This window comes from Notothenia rossii (genome assembly GCF_949606895.1).
Source record: "Notothenia rossii genome assembly, chromosome: 7".
Lineage (NCBI taxonomy): Eukaryota > Metazoa > Chordata > Actinopteri > Perciformes > Nototheniidae > Notothenia > Notothenia rossii.
In genome coordinates this window covers 66,360,780-66,377,010 of record NC_136905.1, presented here as the reverse complement: position 1 = coordinate 66,377,010, position 16,231 = coordinate 66,360,780, and the positions used below count along the sequence as shown (strand labels likewise).

At 43.9% G+C, this 16,231-nt stretch overlaps 1 protein-coding gene across 4 annotated transcripts in view; it reads right to left on the bottom strand.

The window, feature by feature from the left end:
* The window catches only part of dlgap2a (discs, large homolog-associated protein 2a), a 197,307-nt gene that overhangs the window by 89,404 nt on the left and 91,672 nt on the right, over positions 1 to 16,231 (bottom strand). The gene's annotated exons all lie outside the window — the stretch shown is intronic.

Genomic DNA, 16,231 nt, shown 5'->3' with positions numbered 1-16,231 from the left:
AATTCAAGGATATACCAGGCCTCACATGCGTCTCGTGTTAATCTTTGTATTCCCTTGTAAACATAACAGCACACTGTTCTGTAATCCTGAATATCTAAATCAATATATGTGCATTACTGTTAATGAAGTATTCCCAAGAGCTGAGTGCAGGCAGCCTCCAAGATTATTTTAAACAAACATGATTATTAAATAGGTTTGTTTTTCAAAAACAGAAACTGGGCATAATGAACAGAGTGATGACGAAAATGAGTGTTATGTCCTCAGGCTCTAAATTCCACAGACGGTCTAAAAACAGCTGTGATGTGTCAGTGTTTGTCTCTCTTCCCTGATGTGGCAAAAACAGGCCATGTTGGGTTTTTTCTACCTCATCTAATCACAGCTAATTAGGGGCTTAATTAAATCTGCAGCAACCTTGGACTCATACTGTAGCTTGACTTATTCAAGAGGAAAACAGTGAGACAGCTCTTTTGATGCATGGTTTGTATCCCCTTCTGTACATTCCCGGGGATACAAATGCAACAAAACGTGTACATACATTTTCAAAATATTAAAGTGCTGCCATTTCTGTCTCTCTTCCCCTGATGACCTTGCTCATGAGCAGAGTGCAGCGAGGAGAGCTTGGCAGAGCGGCGGATGAATGAAAGAGCACTTTTAAAGTTTGTTGTCACTCTCAGTGTGGGCAGATTTTAAAGTCAACTCTGAACAAAACATGAGGCTGCATTTGGTTTCAGAACACCTCTTATTTTCACAAAAATGCTTTTCTCAAGTTGTGCTTACTGTAAGTAGATCAAAAAGCCACACTCACACTAAAAACAAAGTGAAGCCTACAAAGACAACTCCACATAGAAATCCAGCTGTGGTTGTCACAGAGCGTTGTGCTGTAACTTTATTTGGACCTCTGTTCTCGAGTGCTTTGGTGGTCTGTGGGGTTGAACCACACACACGCGCTTTGGGTGCTCTGCACTGTCAGACAGCTGAAGCCTGGAGAGAATTTACTAGTTTAATTAGTCCTTTTTACTTCCCACTCCCTACAGTATAATTCCACAGAGTCAAGGCAATTGGCTCTATTAGTTTTTCCTGACTGTTTAAATTTAAAGTGCTCTTGAATTTCCCTGTGTGGAGCAGCCTATATTGATCCTGGTCAGGCTGCTTTTACTGTATAGGAGTGCTCTAGGGTCATTCTCATTTGCTTTCCAATAGGAGGTGTAAATTGGCCGCCAGCCTTTGGCTGTCAGCTAAACGTATTATGCTAGCCATGAGGAAATTTGAATGCTAATTTGAATCACTGTGTAGACAATGGAGTCAAAGAGTTGCACGCTAGCAAGAACAACTGTGCTTGAGCTTTAAGTTAGCATGCTAACATTTGTTAATTAGCACTTAACACTTTTTCAAGGCTTTTGGGATTGTCCAAAGTAATCTTTAGGGCAACAACAACACCTGTATCAAAGTATGTAAAAATACCTCAGATTAAATAAATAAATAAAAAACAGTTGAAACATCACAATGTGAATGAGAATTAACTGTACTTATACAAAGTAAACATTGATTGCACATCCTTAAATTGACCTTGTATATACAGTGGGGCAACAAAGTATTTAGTCAGCCACCAATTGTGTAAGTTCTCCCACTTAAAAAGATGAGAGAGGCCTGTAATTTTCATCCTAGGTATACCTCAACTATGAGAGACAAAATGAGAAAGAAAAAAATAATCACATTGTCTGATTTTTAAAGAATTCATTTGCAAATGATGGTGGAAAATAAGTATTTGGTCAATAACAAAAGTTAATCTCAATACTTTGTTATATATCCTTTGTTGGCAATGACAGAGGTTAAACGTTCTCTGTCAGTCTTCACAAGGTTTTCACACACTGTTGCTGGTATTTTGGCCCATTCCTCCATGCAGATCTCCTCTGCAGTGATGTTTTGGGGCTGTCGCTGGGCAACACGGACTTTCAACTCCCTCCAAAGATTTTCTATGGGGTTGAGATCTGGAGACTGGCTAGGCCACTCCAGGACCTTGAAATGCTTCTTACGAAGCCACTCCTTCGTTGCCCGGGCGGTGTGTTTGGGATCATTGTCATGTTGAAAGGCCCAGCCACGTTTCATCTTCAATGCCCTTGCTGATGGAAGGAGGTTGTCACTCAAAATCTCACGATACATGGCCCCATTCATTCTTTCCTTTACACGGATCAGTCGTCCTGGTCCCTTAGCAGAAAAACAGCCCCAAAGCATGATGTTTCCACCCCCATGTTTCACAGTAGGTATGGTGTTCTTTGGATGCAACTCAGCATTCTTTCTCTTCCAAACACGTCTAGTTGAGTTTTTACCAAAAAGTTCTATTTTGGTTTCATCTGACCATATGACATTCTCCCAATCCTCTTCTGGATCATCTAAATGCTCTCAAGCAAACTTCAGACAGGCCTGGACATGTACTGGCTTAAGCAGGGGGACACGTCTGGCACTGCAGGATTTGAGTCCCTGGCGGCGTAGTGTGTTACTGATGGTAGCCTTTGTTACTTTGGTCCCAGCTCTCTGCAGGTCATTGACTAGGTCCCCCCGTGTGGTTCTGGGATTTTTGCTCACCGTTCTTGTGATCATTTTGACCCCACGGGGTGAGATCTTGCGTGGAGCCCCAGATCGAGGGAGATTATCAGTGGTCTTGTATGTCTTCCTTTTTCTAATTATTGCTCCCACAGTTGATTTCTTCACACCAAGCTGCTTACCTATTGCAGATTCAGTCTTCCCAGCCTGGTGCAGGTCTACAATTTTGTTTCTGGTGTCCTTTGACAGCTCTTTGGTCTTGGCCATAGTGGAGTTTGGAGTGTGACTGTTTGAGGTTGTGGACAGGTGTCTTTTATACTGATAACGAGTTCAAACAGGTGCCATTAATACAGTTAACGAGTGGAGGACAGAGGAGGCTCTTAAAGAAGAAGTTACAGGTCTGTGAGAGCCAGAAATCTTGTTTGTTTGTAGGTGACCAAATACTTATTTTACCGAGGAATTTACCAATTAATTATTTAAAAATCAGACAATGTGCTTTCCTGGATTATTTCTCCCCATTCTGTCTCTCATAGTTGAAGTGTACCTAGGATGAAAATTACTCTCGTCTTTTTAAGTGGGAGAACTTGCACAATTGGTGGCTGACTAAATACTTTTTTGCCCCACTGTAGGTCAACTTACAGCCAAATGAAGGGGTTTTCCTATTTATGCTACCTTATTAATTCAAAAGCTTTTCAAGCACCTGCATTAACTGCAAGATCATGTCATATTGTAAAGATAACATAGATGCAAGGTTCATAGAGAAGAAAACAGCAGGCTTTGAAAAGAAAAATAGTGATTGCAATTACAGGCTTGGTACTGCACGGTTTCTCAATCCTACATATACCTATCATACTTCATGAGAGTAAAGAACAAACGCAGACCAATAAAGTTTAATCAAAATTGTGAGTGTGTTTGTGACAAAAACAGCCTCAAAAATAGATTAAATCCGGATGCTGAGCTCTTACTGGTTGTGACTACACCAACAGATTTCTCAGGGGCCTGCGCAGTCCCCTGATATCATCCCATCTCCAAACACAACATACAAGGCGAGCAAATCCTTAGCCTTGATCTGATAATGTATTCATCCATAATTAAAGCCTTCATTTCCATATCAGCGCCGCCTGCTCACACCTTCCCCATTGGCTGATTTCTTTCTTTTATCCGCGCTCTTTTCTCACTCTCTCCATCTTTCCCCGGATCATGTGATGTGTGAGAGATACAGGTGCTAATTAGCCTGTGCTGAGAATGATCTTGGCTTTTTCACAAGAATGGAGCGTCTCTCAGAAAAAACCTGCAAGGTTATATAAAGCCAAGCGTGATACCACAGGTGCGAGGGTATCAAAACTTTATTCAGGGAGTTTGGTGCATTTTCCAAAGACTTCACTGAGAGACAGGTCCCATAAGCTCTGTTTGTTTGTTCTGACATTGGCAACACACAGATTGTGAAACACAAGTCAAATAAAGACCTGTTTATTGGGACTGGTTCAATAGGTAGGTCAATAAAGGGAAGTACACAGTAATGTACAGCTTGGACGGATTAACGAACACCCTTGTGTACAGGCAGGCATGACCACACACAGATAACTGACACACTTTAATACTCTAACAAATCACAAGACAAACACACTCCCACGCTCCCAGCTCCAAGCCTCATCTAGGTGGAGGATCACCGATTTCGGTTTACCTTCCCCTTGAATGGCACCATCCATCTTCAGCGGGGCCCCCTGTGTATATGCAGCCCCCCCTCTGAGCTGATCTAGCACTTCTCAGAGGAGCTGAGCGCAGGGCTGGAGGAAAACTCATCAGCCCGGCAGTATAAGCCCTGCCTGCTTCTAATTCCACTGCGTTGTTACACATATTTACTGAGCGTGCTGCACGCAAGCACATTTTGTATCGAACACGTCTGGTTGTAAATATTAATTACACAACACCCGTTATAATTTGCGGGATCAATATTTAAGAATGACTAGGGTCTTAAACTTCTCGGTAACATTTGACATTTTAAGAAATGCTCTTTTATTGCTTTCTTGAGGAGAGTCAGATGAGAGTATTGATACCGCACTCATGTCCGTCCATTGAATATGAAGTTATAGCCAGGTTAGCTTAGCATAAAAATGGAACCACTTTTGTTTTTTGGATGAATCATTAAACAAGATATAACTTGTTTGATATTTAGTTATTGTTTTAGCAGAGCCATGCTATCGTGTCTTTATGCTAAGCTACTGTATCAAGGGTCCTGCTTAATATTTACTGGATAGACATGAAAGTGGACTGATCTTGCCATTAGACTCTCAATAAAAAGAGCGTACTGCATGGCCATATTCCCAAATGTCAAATTATTTCTTTGATTCGACATTTCATGAGCACTTGAATTACCGAAAGTGAGGTTTTAACAAGTGGGAACACATTTAACTTCCGTAGTGACAAAGTGAGGTAAAATATGACATAATGTAGGTCTTTTACTACATTGATCTTTATTAATTTCAGAGATCATGGTTGCAAAAAAATCCTGTTATATAAAAGCAGAAGAAACAAAATATTTGAGCCACTCTTATTACAAACTACAAATATCACTTATAGGACCAGAAAGTCACCAACTCAACATTGTACAAGGAGCTCAATGTCAGAAATATTCACCGCATTCTTAGAACGGTAACAGCAGGCGTCTGACATCCAAAAGTGAGCGCTGAAATCTAGCAAGCCATCAGTGTGGATCATAGACACTGGGAAAGAACTCTACAAACAACTGCTCTGGTGTGGCTCCATCAGAATACATTCTTTAAAAGAAAAACAGCTTTTAGTCGGCTCCTGTATGAATGAAGCAGTGGGCGTTATGTGTGACACCAGTGCAGGGATCTAGGCCCCACCTTCAGTTACAGACAAACACTGTCATTCTGAGGCGAGTCAAAAGCCATCACCGATGCGTCTCCTGTCTATTTAGGAAGTCCGTGTGTAGCTATAAGGCCATTGATGCCGACACAAACCATGAGAGATTTATAACACTGCTGTGGATTGTTGCAGCTGCTGAGGAGTTTCCTTGTGTTTGCAAATGAGTAATGTTTATTTCTGTAAAATGAATACATTTTACATAAAAGATGTGCTCATCAATAACAAAACATAGCTCAAATGACATTAATAGTAACTAAAATGTGTGTATGTGTTAATTTCCCTTCCCTTGTGGTGGTCTTGGCTAGATTAGGGTCTTCAGATAGTCGGGGAATGGGGACGGCTATGGAACTAGGGTAAGCCAGCTTTCATCGACAATTTCAATATACCGTTTTTTCTCTGTGTGACAAACAATGGTTGGCTGAGTAGCAGTTTGGCCTTTGGGTAAGTTAAACAGTAATTATCTACAGCTGATTTGTCATTTCAATCGGTGCAGGCTATCAGCAGCACTGGCTGGGAATGAGCAGCTTGCTGTATGAATGTTTTTCAGGTTTCTGTTAGTTCATCAAATGAAATGATACATAAAGATTCGATATGAGATTGAATTATAACAATAGTTTTAAGCTCAATAAATACACATAACATTTGACCAGCCATATGGCCCATTCGTCCGGGACACCGAAATCCTATAAAACAGTTGGACAGGCGCCACATTTTTCCAATGGGATCGCTGTTGATAGTTTACTTCTACATCACTACAGCGGGCAGAGATGTGAAACCAGTGGAGGCCAGCAAAAACAAGGTTTTGAATGATGATTTGTTTTCAAGTAAGTGCATATCTCAATTCTATATGAATATATGTTTGAATGGATATAGAATCACTCAAAATTGCAACAGCTAAGGACTTAAATCATTAATATGTGCTATTTTTCACCATGCCTTTCATCCATAGGTATGAAAAGGGCAGTATATGGATGTGAAAATCTACATACAGCGCATACATACTGTATGGAGACATAATATGCAATCACATGTATTATGCATGTTTCTGCAGGTATGTGGCTGTGTGCTGTAGTACACTGCGTGGGTAGACACACTATGTTCCCACTGTGGCACTGTGGGTGTTTGAACATGCTAAGCATCAATTTGCTTGGCAGTAGTTTGTTTTCCATGTTGGTCCCTGAGGCTCCTACATAACATCCTGACTGTGACGACAAGAGGTTCAAACCAGAGAGTGAGGGTGGAAGGGAGGGATGTGTGTGCTAAAAGGTTAGAAAAGGTCCTTAACAAAAGAGGAGGATGTAAAACATCCCATCCTTTTTCCATCAACCCCGAGGGCACTGGGTCAGATGGATAGGAGGTCTGTCTTACCTCCTGGGAGGCGAAAGGAATCGAGAGGAAGAGGGAGGGAGGGTTTTAGGGAGGGGAGGATTGAAGAAAAATTATTTACGGCTCCTAAACGGCGCTGAAGGGTGGATGATAGAAGGAGAGTGAACAGGTGGAACAGTGTGGAAGACCAGAGAGATAGAGAGAGCTGTATGGACTGACTGAAGTTAACAGAGGGACTTGTGCACAGAGGATATTAATGGCCACATTCACGCCCCAGCGAATTTGTCTTGCTGGAGCATCTATCAGGAGCCCTCAGCCCCTTAGATGGCCATATTGACACCTGCTGACGGAAGGCGGGTGTAGACACCAATGGCACGTCCCTCACTTGTCCTTCTCCTACATCTGATGACCTTTTTACTATCACTCGTCATCATTTCATCTAAAGTCTTTCCCAGATCAGAAGTGACAGTCTGCGTCTGCCTCCATGTGTTTTGAGTTTTCAAAGGATGTGCAACAAACAGCAATAGGACGTGAGGCAGCTATTTATAACCAGGCACAGTGCATCCAAGGGCTGCTGATGTCAGATTGTGACGGATATGTGACAAGTGGGCCTGAGGTCATGTAATTGAACTTACTTGCAGGTTCAAAAAGGTTCAAAGCCTTTCAATTATAATCAGAGAGTTTCTAAACGTGGGAATCATACTAACATGAGCGTCCGTGTGTCATGTTCCGAAGGTCTTTTGTTATTTGTGAGCTGTAGTCAATTCACGTTCAACTAACCCGCTAAACACTGCAGTGTGAAGCATTTTAACATACATATTAGAGAGAGTGGCAGGCATCTACACACCGCCTTCACTGTATATCATTTTGACACTAGGTACTATTTATACAAGAACTGTGTCACTTTATGACACAAAATATGGAGAAGCTGAGTTTTACAATACCAGATGGTTGTAGGGGAAAAACATTTTTATTTTCTATCTTTTAGCCGACACATTTAAAAATTATATAAAAGCTGCTCCGTGGAATTATATAGCAAAAGAGCACCAGAATATAAATATCCAAGAGGATCCACTTCCTGAATAGACTGAAATAACAGAGATCATGCCAAGCCTACACAGCATCACTGTTTGCTTATGTGCTTCAGTGACTCATCATTTTTGAAATCCCCCCATTCATGAAAGGTACTCGGATCTACAAATCCAACAAGTGTAATGAATTGTACAAGAAACATGTTATGTCTCATAACTGTTATGATGTCAATCAACACATGTAATCATTGTCAAGCTCTTTGGCAGCTCATTGCCTCCCACATGTGCACGTCATTCTGCTCAATAACAGGGGACCAAAGAGCAGGAAACGGTCTGTCAAGCATGAAAATAATCAGCAAGGTCAGTGACAGTGGTACTCGGGCTACTGTCTATAATTCTTATTCATTCGGACATTTTAGTTTTCTAGATACAAAGCAAACCAGACACACAGAAAGGATGTAGTGGGAAGAGGGAAAACACAGAGACAGGAAGTGCAATGTGTGGTGTGTAAGTGTGCATGATGTTCTCTGAAGGCATGTCTTTTTTCGGCCTCTTAAAACAAATGAAAAATACGACTCGATTTCCCCAAATGGATTTGTCCTTGTTCCAGTCATTTTCAATTAAGGAACCGGGCAAAGTGATTCAAATGAAATCTCCATTTGCATCAAGAAGATGAGACTTGATTGAAGTAAGCAATTTGGTTGGAATTGGAAACTCGTCGCACAGCACAGGCAGAATTTGTCAACTGTTTGATGGAGAAATCTGAATTCTGCACTTAAAAAAACGCGCTCATTTGCAGAAGAATGGTTATGAGGCATCCCAATGCTAAATGAGGACAATGGCAATGCAAAAAAACGAGTTTAAAGGTCTCATGTCATGGCCATTTCTAGTGATCATATTTCCATTGTTGAGGTCGACTAGAATAGATTTAAATTGTGCAATGTTCCAAACTCACATTGGTTTCTCATACAGCATCTCTGTATAGTATGTGTATTCACTGGTATTCACTCTCTGTCCTAAACGGCTTGTTGGAGCTCCTTCCCCCCCCTCGCTGTGAGCCCAGTGTGCTCTGATTGGTCCGGATGTTGCGAGGCTCGTTGTTGCTGTGAGCTGCTGCGAGGAGCGGGCAGGTTTCCGGGTCGGCGATACAGCGAGAACAAGCAAAACTCATCCTGAGCACACACAAACACTCACAGCTGAAAAAAAATGTGTGGCTTTATATTGAGTAAGAAAATGGTTTATAACGCTGTGAGAATGGGTCTGCGGAGAGCATTTCTCCGCGATCCCAACTCGGTTATTAACAGCGTTCAGGGAGCTCTATGCAAGTCAATGGGGACTCCCTGTTAGTTAGCCAAGGGATCCTGGTGTGTGAGGCGCTCTGCGGATTGGTCCATTTGGGCCAATCCGGTCATTTGTTGTTGATTTGGGTGTTCACACGTCACAGAACCCAGGAAGCAAACAATGGAAAATGAGAAATCTCCAACGAGGCGTTTTGGGGCAGCATAGACAGGTCTTTTCTGTGTTAGAGTTTTACTCGCTGCAGGGTGTACTTTGAGGGTTTTTGACTTTGCAGACCGTTTACATGCATAAAAACCTTCATAACACACAAGGGGACGGGTAATAACCGGAAAAGCATGACATGGGCCCTTTAAGCAGATATAGTGTTTACCATAAAGTGCACCATTAGTGTGTTGCTTACATATGTTATACAGCATTACTACAAGGAACGGCTGAGGCTTATGTGTATGTCATCAGCAAGTCATAAACCTACATTCTATAACACATAGGTTTGAGCAAGTTCTCTGATTGGTCAATAACTGTCACTCCTGCCCCTGCCTATATTGTCCTCTTTTGAATGCCTTGCATTTAAATGTAAACCCCCCTTCGCTCTGACAATACTTCTGATCTACCGGCCACCCAAACCCAATTCTGCTTTCATTCCAGAGATACAAGACCTTCTCACTACGCTATGCACATCCTCTGCCAATATTATCATGCTTGGAGATTTGAATATTCACGTCGACTCCCCCTCCTGCCATTTTGCCACGGAGTTTCTGCTGCTCCTGGACTGTCTCAATCTCACACAGCATGTTGATGTCCCCACACACGCCAAGGGCCATACGCTGGACCTGGTCATCACAAACTCCGCCCCCATCAGCAATCTGCTAGTGTATGACCTGGGGGTGTCTGACCACAAGACCATCTCTTTGGAGCTGTTTTTCCAGTCTCCACTCAGCAAGCCCAAACGCCAAATCCGCTTCAGGAACCTGAGGATCATCAACCCGGACATCATGACCCTGGACCTCCAGCATATTTCCTCCGCCAACTTCTCATCAGTAAATGAGTCAGTGGCATATTACAACCAGTCCCTTAACAGTCTCCTTGATCTACACGCCCCCCTCAAAACCAGGATGGTCACCTTCTCGCGCTCAGCCCCATGGTACACCGGCGAGCTGCGGAGAATGAAGACAGCTGGGCGTGTCCTTGAGCGGCGGCTCAAGGCCTCAGGACTCACTGTTCACCTGTTAGCCTATCGTGAACACCAGAAGGCCTACGCACAGTCCCTCAGAGATGCACGATCCCAGTACTACTCCATCATCATCAACAACAGTACTGGAAACTCCAAGCAACTCTTCTCCACAATAAACCACCTCCTCAAACCCCAAAGTCCTCTACACTCCGACTCCACTGAGAAGCAGTGTAGAAACTTCGCCGCCTTCTTCAAAAATAAAGTTGACACCATCCGCTCCATCCTCTCTAGCCCCTCTGCACCTCCAGTTCCAACTGCTGACCCACAGCCTGGGATAACCAAGCCTCTTCGCTGTTTCACGGTCATCTCTCAGCAAGAGGTTGAGGGCATCGTTAGGAGGATGAAGCCCTCCACCTGTGTCCTGGACCCCCTTCCGTCAGCTCTGGTGAAATCGTACATCTGCACCCTGAGCCCCATGATCACTAAGATCGCAAACCTCTCTCTCCAGTCTGGCCATGTCCCCTCTGCCCTAAAAACCGCTGTCATCAAACCTAGTCTTAAAAAACCCTCCCTTGACCCGGGAGTCCTGGCCAACTATGGACCCATTTCCAACCTTCCATTTCTGTCAAAGGTGCTGGAAAAAATAGTTGCTGCTCAGCTCCAGGACCACCTAAACTCCAACAACCTATTTGAGAAGTTCCAGTCTGGTTTCCGCTGAGGCCACAGCACAGAAACTGCCCTGGTCAGGGTCACCAACGACCTGCTGATGACGGCTGATGCTGGCTCTCCCTCTCTCCTCATCCTCCTTGATCTCACTGCAGCTTTCGACACCGTCGATCACGGCATCCTCCTCCATCGTCTGCACTCCACCATCGGACTCTCTGACTCTCCCCTTGACTGGTTCACATCATACCTCACCGGGAGAACAGAGTACGTCTCCTTGGGTGAGGCAGAGTCGGGTACCCACAACGTCACCTGTGGTGTCCCTCAAGGATCAGTTCTCGGCCCCACCCTTTTCACACTCTATATGCTCCCCCTTGGCTCTATCATCAGCCGACATGGAGTATCATTCCATTGTTACGCTGATGACACCCAATTGTACCTCAGGATCAACCCTACCTCCTCTGCAGCTCTGCCTTCACCCACACTCACTACCTGCCTGGAGGAGATACAGGCGTGGATGAAGCTAAACTTCCTGAAACTCAACAGCTCCAAGACCGAAGCCATTATAGTTGGCACCCCACATCAGGTTCGGTCATCCACCATCACGACCATCACCTTCTCCGGCCAGGACATTACCCTCTCCTCAACAGTCACCAACTTGGGTGTGAAAATGGACGCCCATCTGACCTTTGAGGCCCACATTAAACAGCTGTGCAAAAACTCCTTCTATCACCTCAGGAACATCGCCAAACTCCGCCCCTCACTCACTCTGTTTGACGCGGAAAAGCTAGTCCACGCCTTTGTCTCCTCAAGGCTGGACTACTGCAATGCACTCCTCATCGGGATCCCTAAGAAAAGCATCCAAAGGCTCCAGTACATCCAGAACAGCGCTGCTAGGATCCTGATGAGGGTGCGCAAATATGATCATATCACCCCCATCCTGAAATCACTACACTGGCTCCCCGTGGAATTGAGGATCGAATTCAAGGTCTCCGTCCTCACACACCAGTGTATCTATGGAACAGCCCCTCCATACCTCAAGGAACTCCTCACCCCCCTTACCTCCGTGCGGACCACCCGCTCCAGCAACTCAAACCTCCTCAAACCCCCGAGGACTAAGCTCCGTACCATGGGAGACCGGGCCTTCTGCTCGGCTGCCCCCAGTCTGTGGAACGCTCTCCCCGACCACATGAGAGCATCACAGACCGTGGAGGTTTTTAAAAAAGGCCTCAAAACCCACCTCTTCAATAGAGCCTTTCCCTAGACCGTTTATTTATTTATTATCACCCTTTTATCTTATTTTATTCTTTTTACTTATTTATTGCTTTTTATTCTTTTTACGATGTTAGCACTTCGGGATTTGAATGCAAATATGAAGTGCTTTATAAATTAAAGACATTATTATTATTATTATCAATAGGCGTGTTTGATTCCACGATCAAACAACGATCAAATAGAATGTGCCTAATCACAAAGTATCCAGTGGCCTACACACGCCACTAGCCTACCGAAACTACTTCCATGAGCCTACATCGTGTGGTTTCCATAGCGACGTTTAGCGACACACAGCCGTTGCACTGTTATACATTGTCTCTCGTTGGAAATTGGTAGCTACAAAATGTCAGATTTTAAAGTTAATTTTGATTTGTTGGGGGGCCTCAGTATTGATGAATGGTTGGACATGGACACAGACCACAAAACCAACGAAAGATTTGCGGCTGTTTCAACTTACGAGTTGAGTCGTTACCATGGGAACTACTTTCTAGGAACTACTTTCTGACGGAGATTAACTCAAGCAGAAAGCGTAGGTTTGGGAGCAAATTAGCCCACATTATGAAATTATTTTACGATATTGTTGATTACAATGATAGTTTGTGTAATAGAATCGCAATCATACACTTGAGGCCGTTCTTGAACGTCATTACTGGTACGACAGTACTGCGGCAGGCGCCGAGGTCCGTACGCCTGTACTGGAGTGCAGGCCTCTCGTGTATGATTGCTTAAGTATATATGAAATATGCGAGAAATGTAAATGTGGCCCTGCTGATTGTGGCTAGGGCCTCAGAGGGTGCCCAAAGACATGTGTCATGTCAACGCTAGCTTAAAGTGGACCTATCATGCTATATTTGAATAATATATTGTAGGACCATACCTATATAAGGCATATTTATACTTTTTATTTTTCAAAATACCAAACAGATCATGCATTTTAGCCATTCCTCATTTCGCTCAATTTAACACTCTCTTTTCATGGTCTGATTCTGTGAGAACAGCACCATCTACAGGCCTGGCATATGTACTACAGCGTCTCCAGCGCTTTCGAACGGCAATGTCCGTGGCTGTCTCCTCCCGATTGGTGGAGTTGGCCCAATAGCCATAGCGCCACTTCTGTGACGTCATAGAAGTGTTCAAATCTGGATCAGTCTGTATCAGATCCGTTGCAGCCCCTTTTTAAGAGATTTGAGTATGGAGGAAAATAGAGAGGGTTGTGTTTTCTGACACTTGGTGAGTTCCCTGGAACCCCGGGGACACATATTCATGAATAACAGACGTACAAAAGTGCATTTTGCATAATAGGTCACCTTTAAAAAAAATGCTACCCGGCCTTAATTACAATATATTTGAACATACGCTAGCGTTAAATACGCTAATTTACAATGATGAACAAATAATTGAGAAGCAATAGTAAATATTAAATTGTAATGTAACAGTAGCATAAGTCAGTACTGACTCAGTCATTTCTGGGTTTAGCCATGATTAGCCAACGCAAGCTAATGGTAATACCAGATGAATGAGGGCAGTAGCGGAAAAACAAACAAACCATACAGTAGTCTATTAAAGTTCTGTTTTTCTGCTTATAAATTCATTTTCCTGTGCAAAATCAATAATGTGCTGTTTGCTATTCTCTCAAGAGTTTGTGTTTCTCTTTAATGTGATGATTGTTGTAAGGCTGACTCAGGAGACATTTGGACATTAGTGAAAGAAAGCTATTATTAACTGTTTACTTCATTACCAGAACAGTCTAGTACCTTACCTACTCTGATCACGACATGAATATCATTTTTGTACAGCCAAACAGAATGCCCTTCCAAACCACCTGCCCCAGAGACACATGTGCCAGGACTTCAGAGAAGGTGTCTGAAGTGTGTGTATATGTATGTATGAGAGTGTGTGGGACTCAGACGCAATGGCACAGTGTCACCACACTCATCAATCTACTCGCTCCCCCTGAGGATGATGTCATTGGCACCGAGCCTGGCTGGTGGCCCATTGGACTGAGGGGACCAACTCTCATTATCTCCCTTCCGGATTTATAGGTCTGCCTCGCTCATATTTTACACTGAGGGACATGGAGGGGACTCAGGGAGGGGGGGAGATGGAGAGAGTGGGAGCATCTGAGAGTATTCACCGATAAATCAACCCGCATGACTATTCACTTTTTAAAGAAAAGTCTTCTGGCTATCAGCACTCTCAGCCGCATCAGATATCAAACTGCGTGGGTCTGTGTGTGTGTGTGTGTGTGTGTGTGTGTGTGTGTGTGTGTGTGTGTGTGTGTGTGTGTGTGTGTGTGTGGGGGGGGGGGGCGGTTATTCCTCTTAAGAAACCTTATGCTGTCACCACTGAGAGAACTTCAATTCATTTGGTAAAACTCAGACTCAGACATGTGGCAAAGACATGCCATTATGTTTCTCTAAAGGTTGACATTGGCGCAGTTGAGTTCTGAGTCATCCCATGTGGTGAACAAACACACACACACACACACACACACACACACACACACACACACACACACACCCACCCACACCCCCACACACACACACACACACACACACACACACACACACACACACACACACACACACACACACACACACACACACACACACACACACACACACACACACACACACACACACACACACACACACACACACACACACACACACACACACACACACTACTCACACACTCACTCAATCAGTCTCTTACACACCAGCAACACCAGTCACCCCACCAAATTCATCCTATCAAAAAGAACCCTCACACAGCCAACTCTCCATGTGTTGGATGCAGATGTACCAGATAATTTGGCAATGCTAGCAAACAACCCCCCTCCTCCCCCACTCCCTCTGGCTCTCTTTTCGTGTCACCATAATGCTACGACTTTGTGCCACGTGATTGGATGTCTGTAACGATGAAAGATTGGCAACCGGCGTCCCCACACAGCAGCTTTCAGAAGCTACACACCTGCTGCTTTTGGCGCAAAAAAAAACGCCACGTCTGGGAATGGGACACGGTACAGATGTAGTCGTGCATGTTTCTGTGTTTATGTGCTTGTGTACTTTATGAGTACTGTCCAGGGTATTGCATTATGCTCCGTCTCCAGGAATGAACTTAATGGGCTGTGAGAAGAAAGCAGACGAAGCAGGCCCAGAGGCAGCGTACGATGTGTCTAACACCTGGTCAGCCATGTCACTGGGCGGCCATTGTGGATCTGTGCCGGGTCTGTTTGTATCTTTGTTAACGACTGAATTCATCCTGGGGAATAACCAGGGTGGCTTTGCAGCAAAGTCTTAATCCACAGCGCCTGAAGACAAGAACACTGTTATGCAAGACGACAAAGTGTATTTAGGAAGTCTGCGTGATAGTAATCAGTTTCTTAAAGAAGAAGGGCATTTGAAGAGCGTAGACATCCGCCAAGGCCAAATGTCCTATCTCGCAATGTTAACGAGTGTGAGCTATAATTTGTGTATCCGCTCCGTGATTCGGATCCGCTCCAAAACGTATTTAGTCTACGTCTTAGAAACAGGTCAGTAGTTTTCGCTAACCCTGCTGACAAACAGGAAAACAAATCAAACTGAGAACATAACCACCATGTCGGAGGTAATTACATTCATGAGAGACGTTTAGTAACTCTTTAACTTTAATGTCCAATGGCAACATTTTTAGCAAATAAAATAAACAGTGTGGCCTTTATGTATCAAGCTAAGGTGAACAGTGTTTCTCCTAGGTTTACTGCTTTGGGGGGTGCAGAGAGGGCGGGATGAGGGCGGTCCGATGATGGCGATCCGTGCAGGGGGGGGGGGGAGTTACTTTGTTTTGAGAAGTGGGGGGGGACACAAAACGGAAATAGTTCTAGATTTGAATCCCTTTTCCTGCCTTTCTAACAAAATGTATGTTTAAATGTTGAAGTGAAATGCATCAATCTGGTGCACTTTGAGCACAAGATGAAGAGATGTATGGGTACAGCTCTCAACACTCATGAAACAGAACTGTATATATTTCAATAATCCAAACATCTTTAGAATAT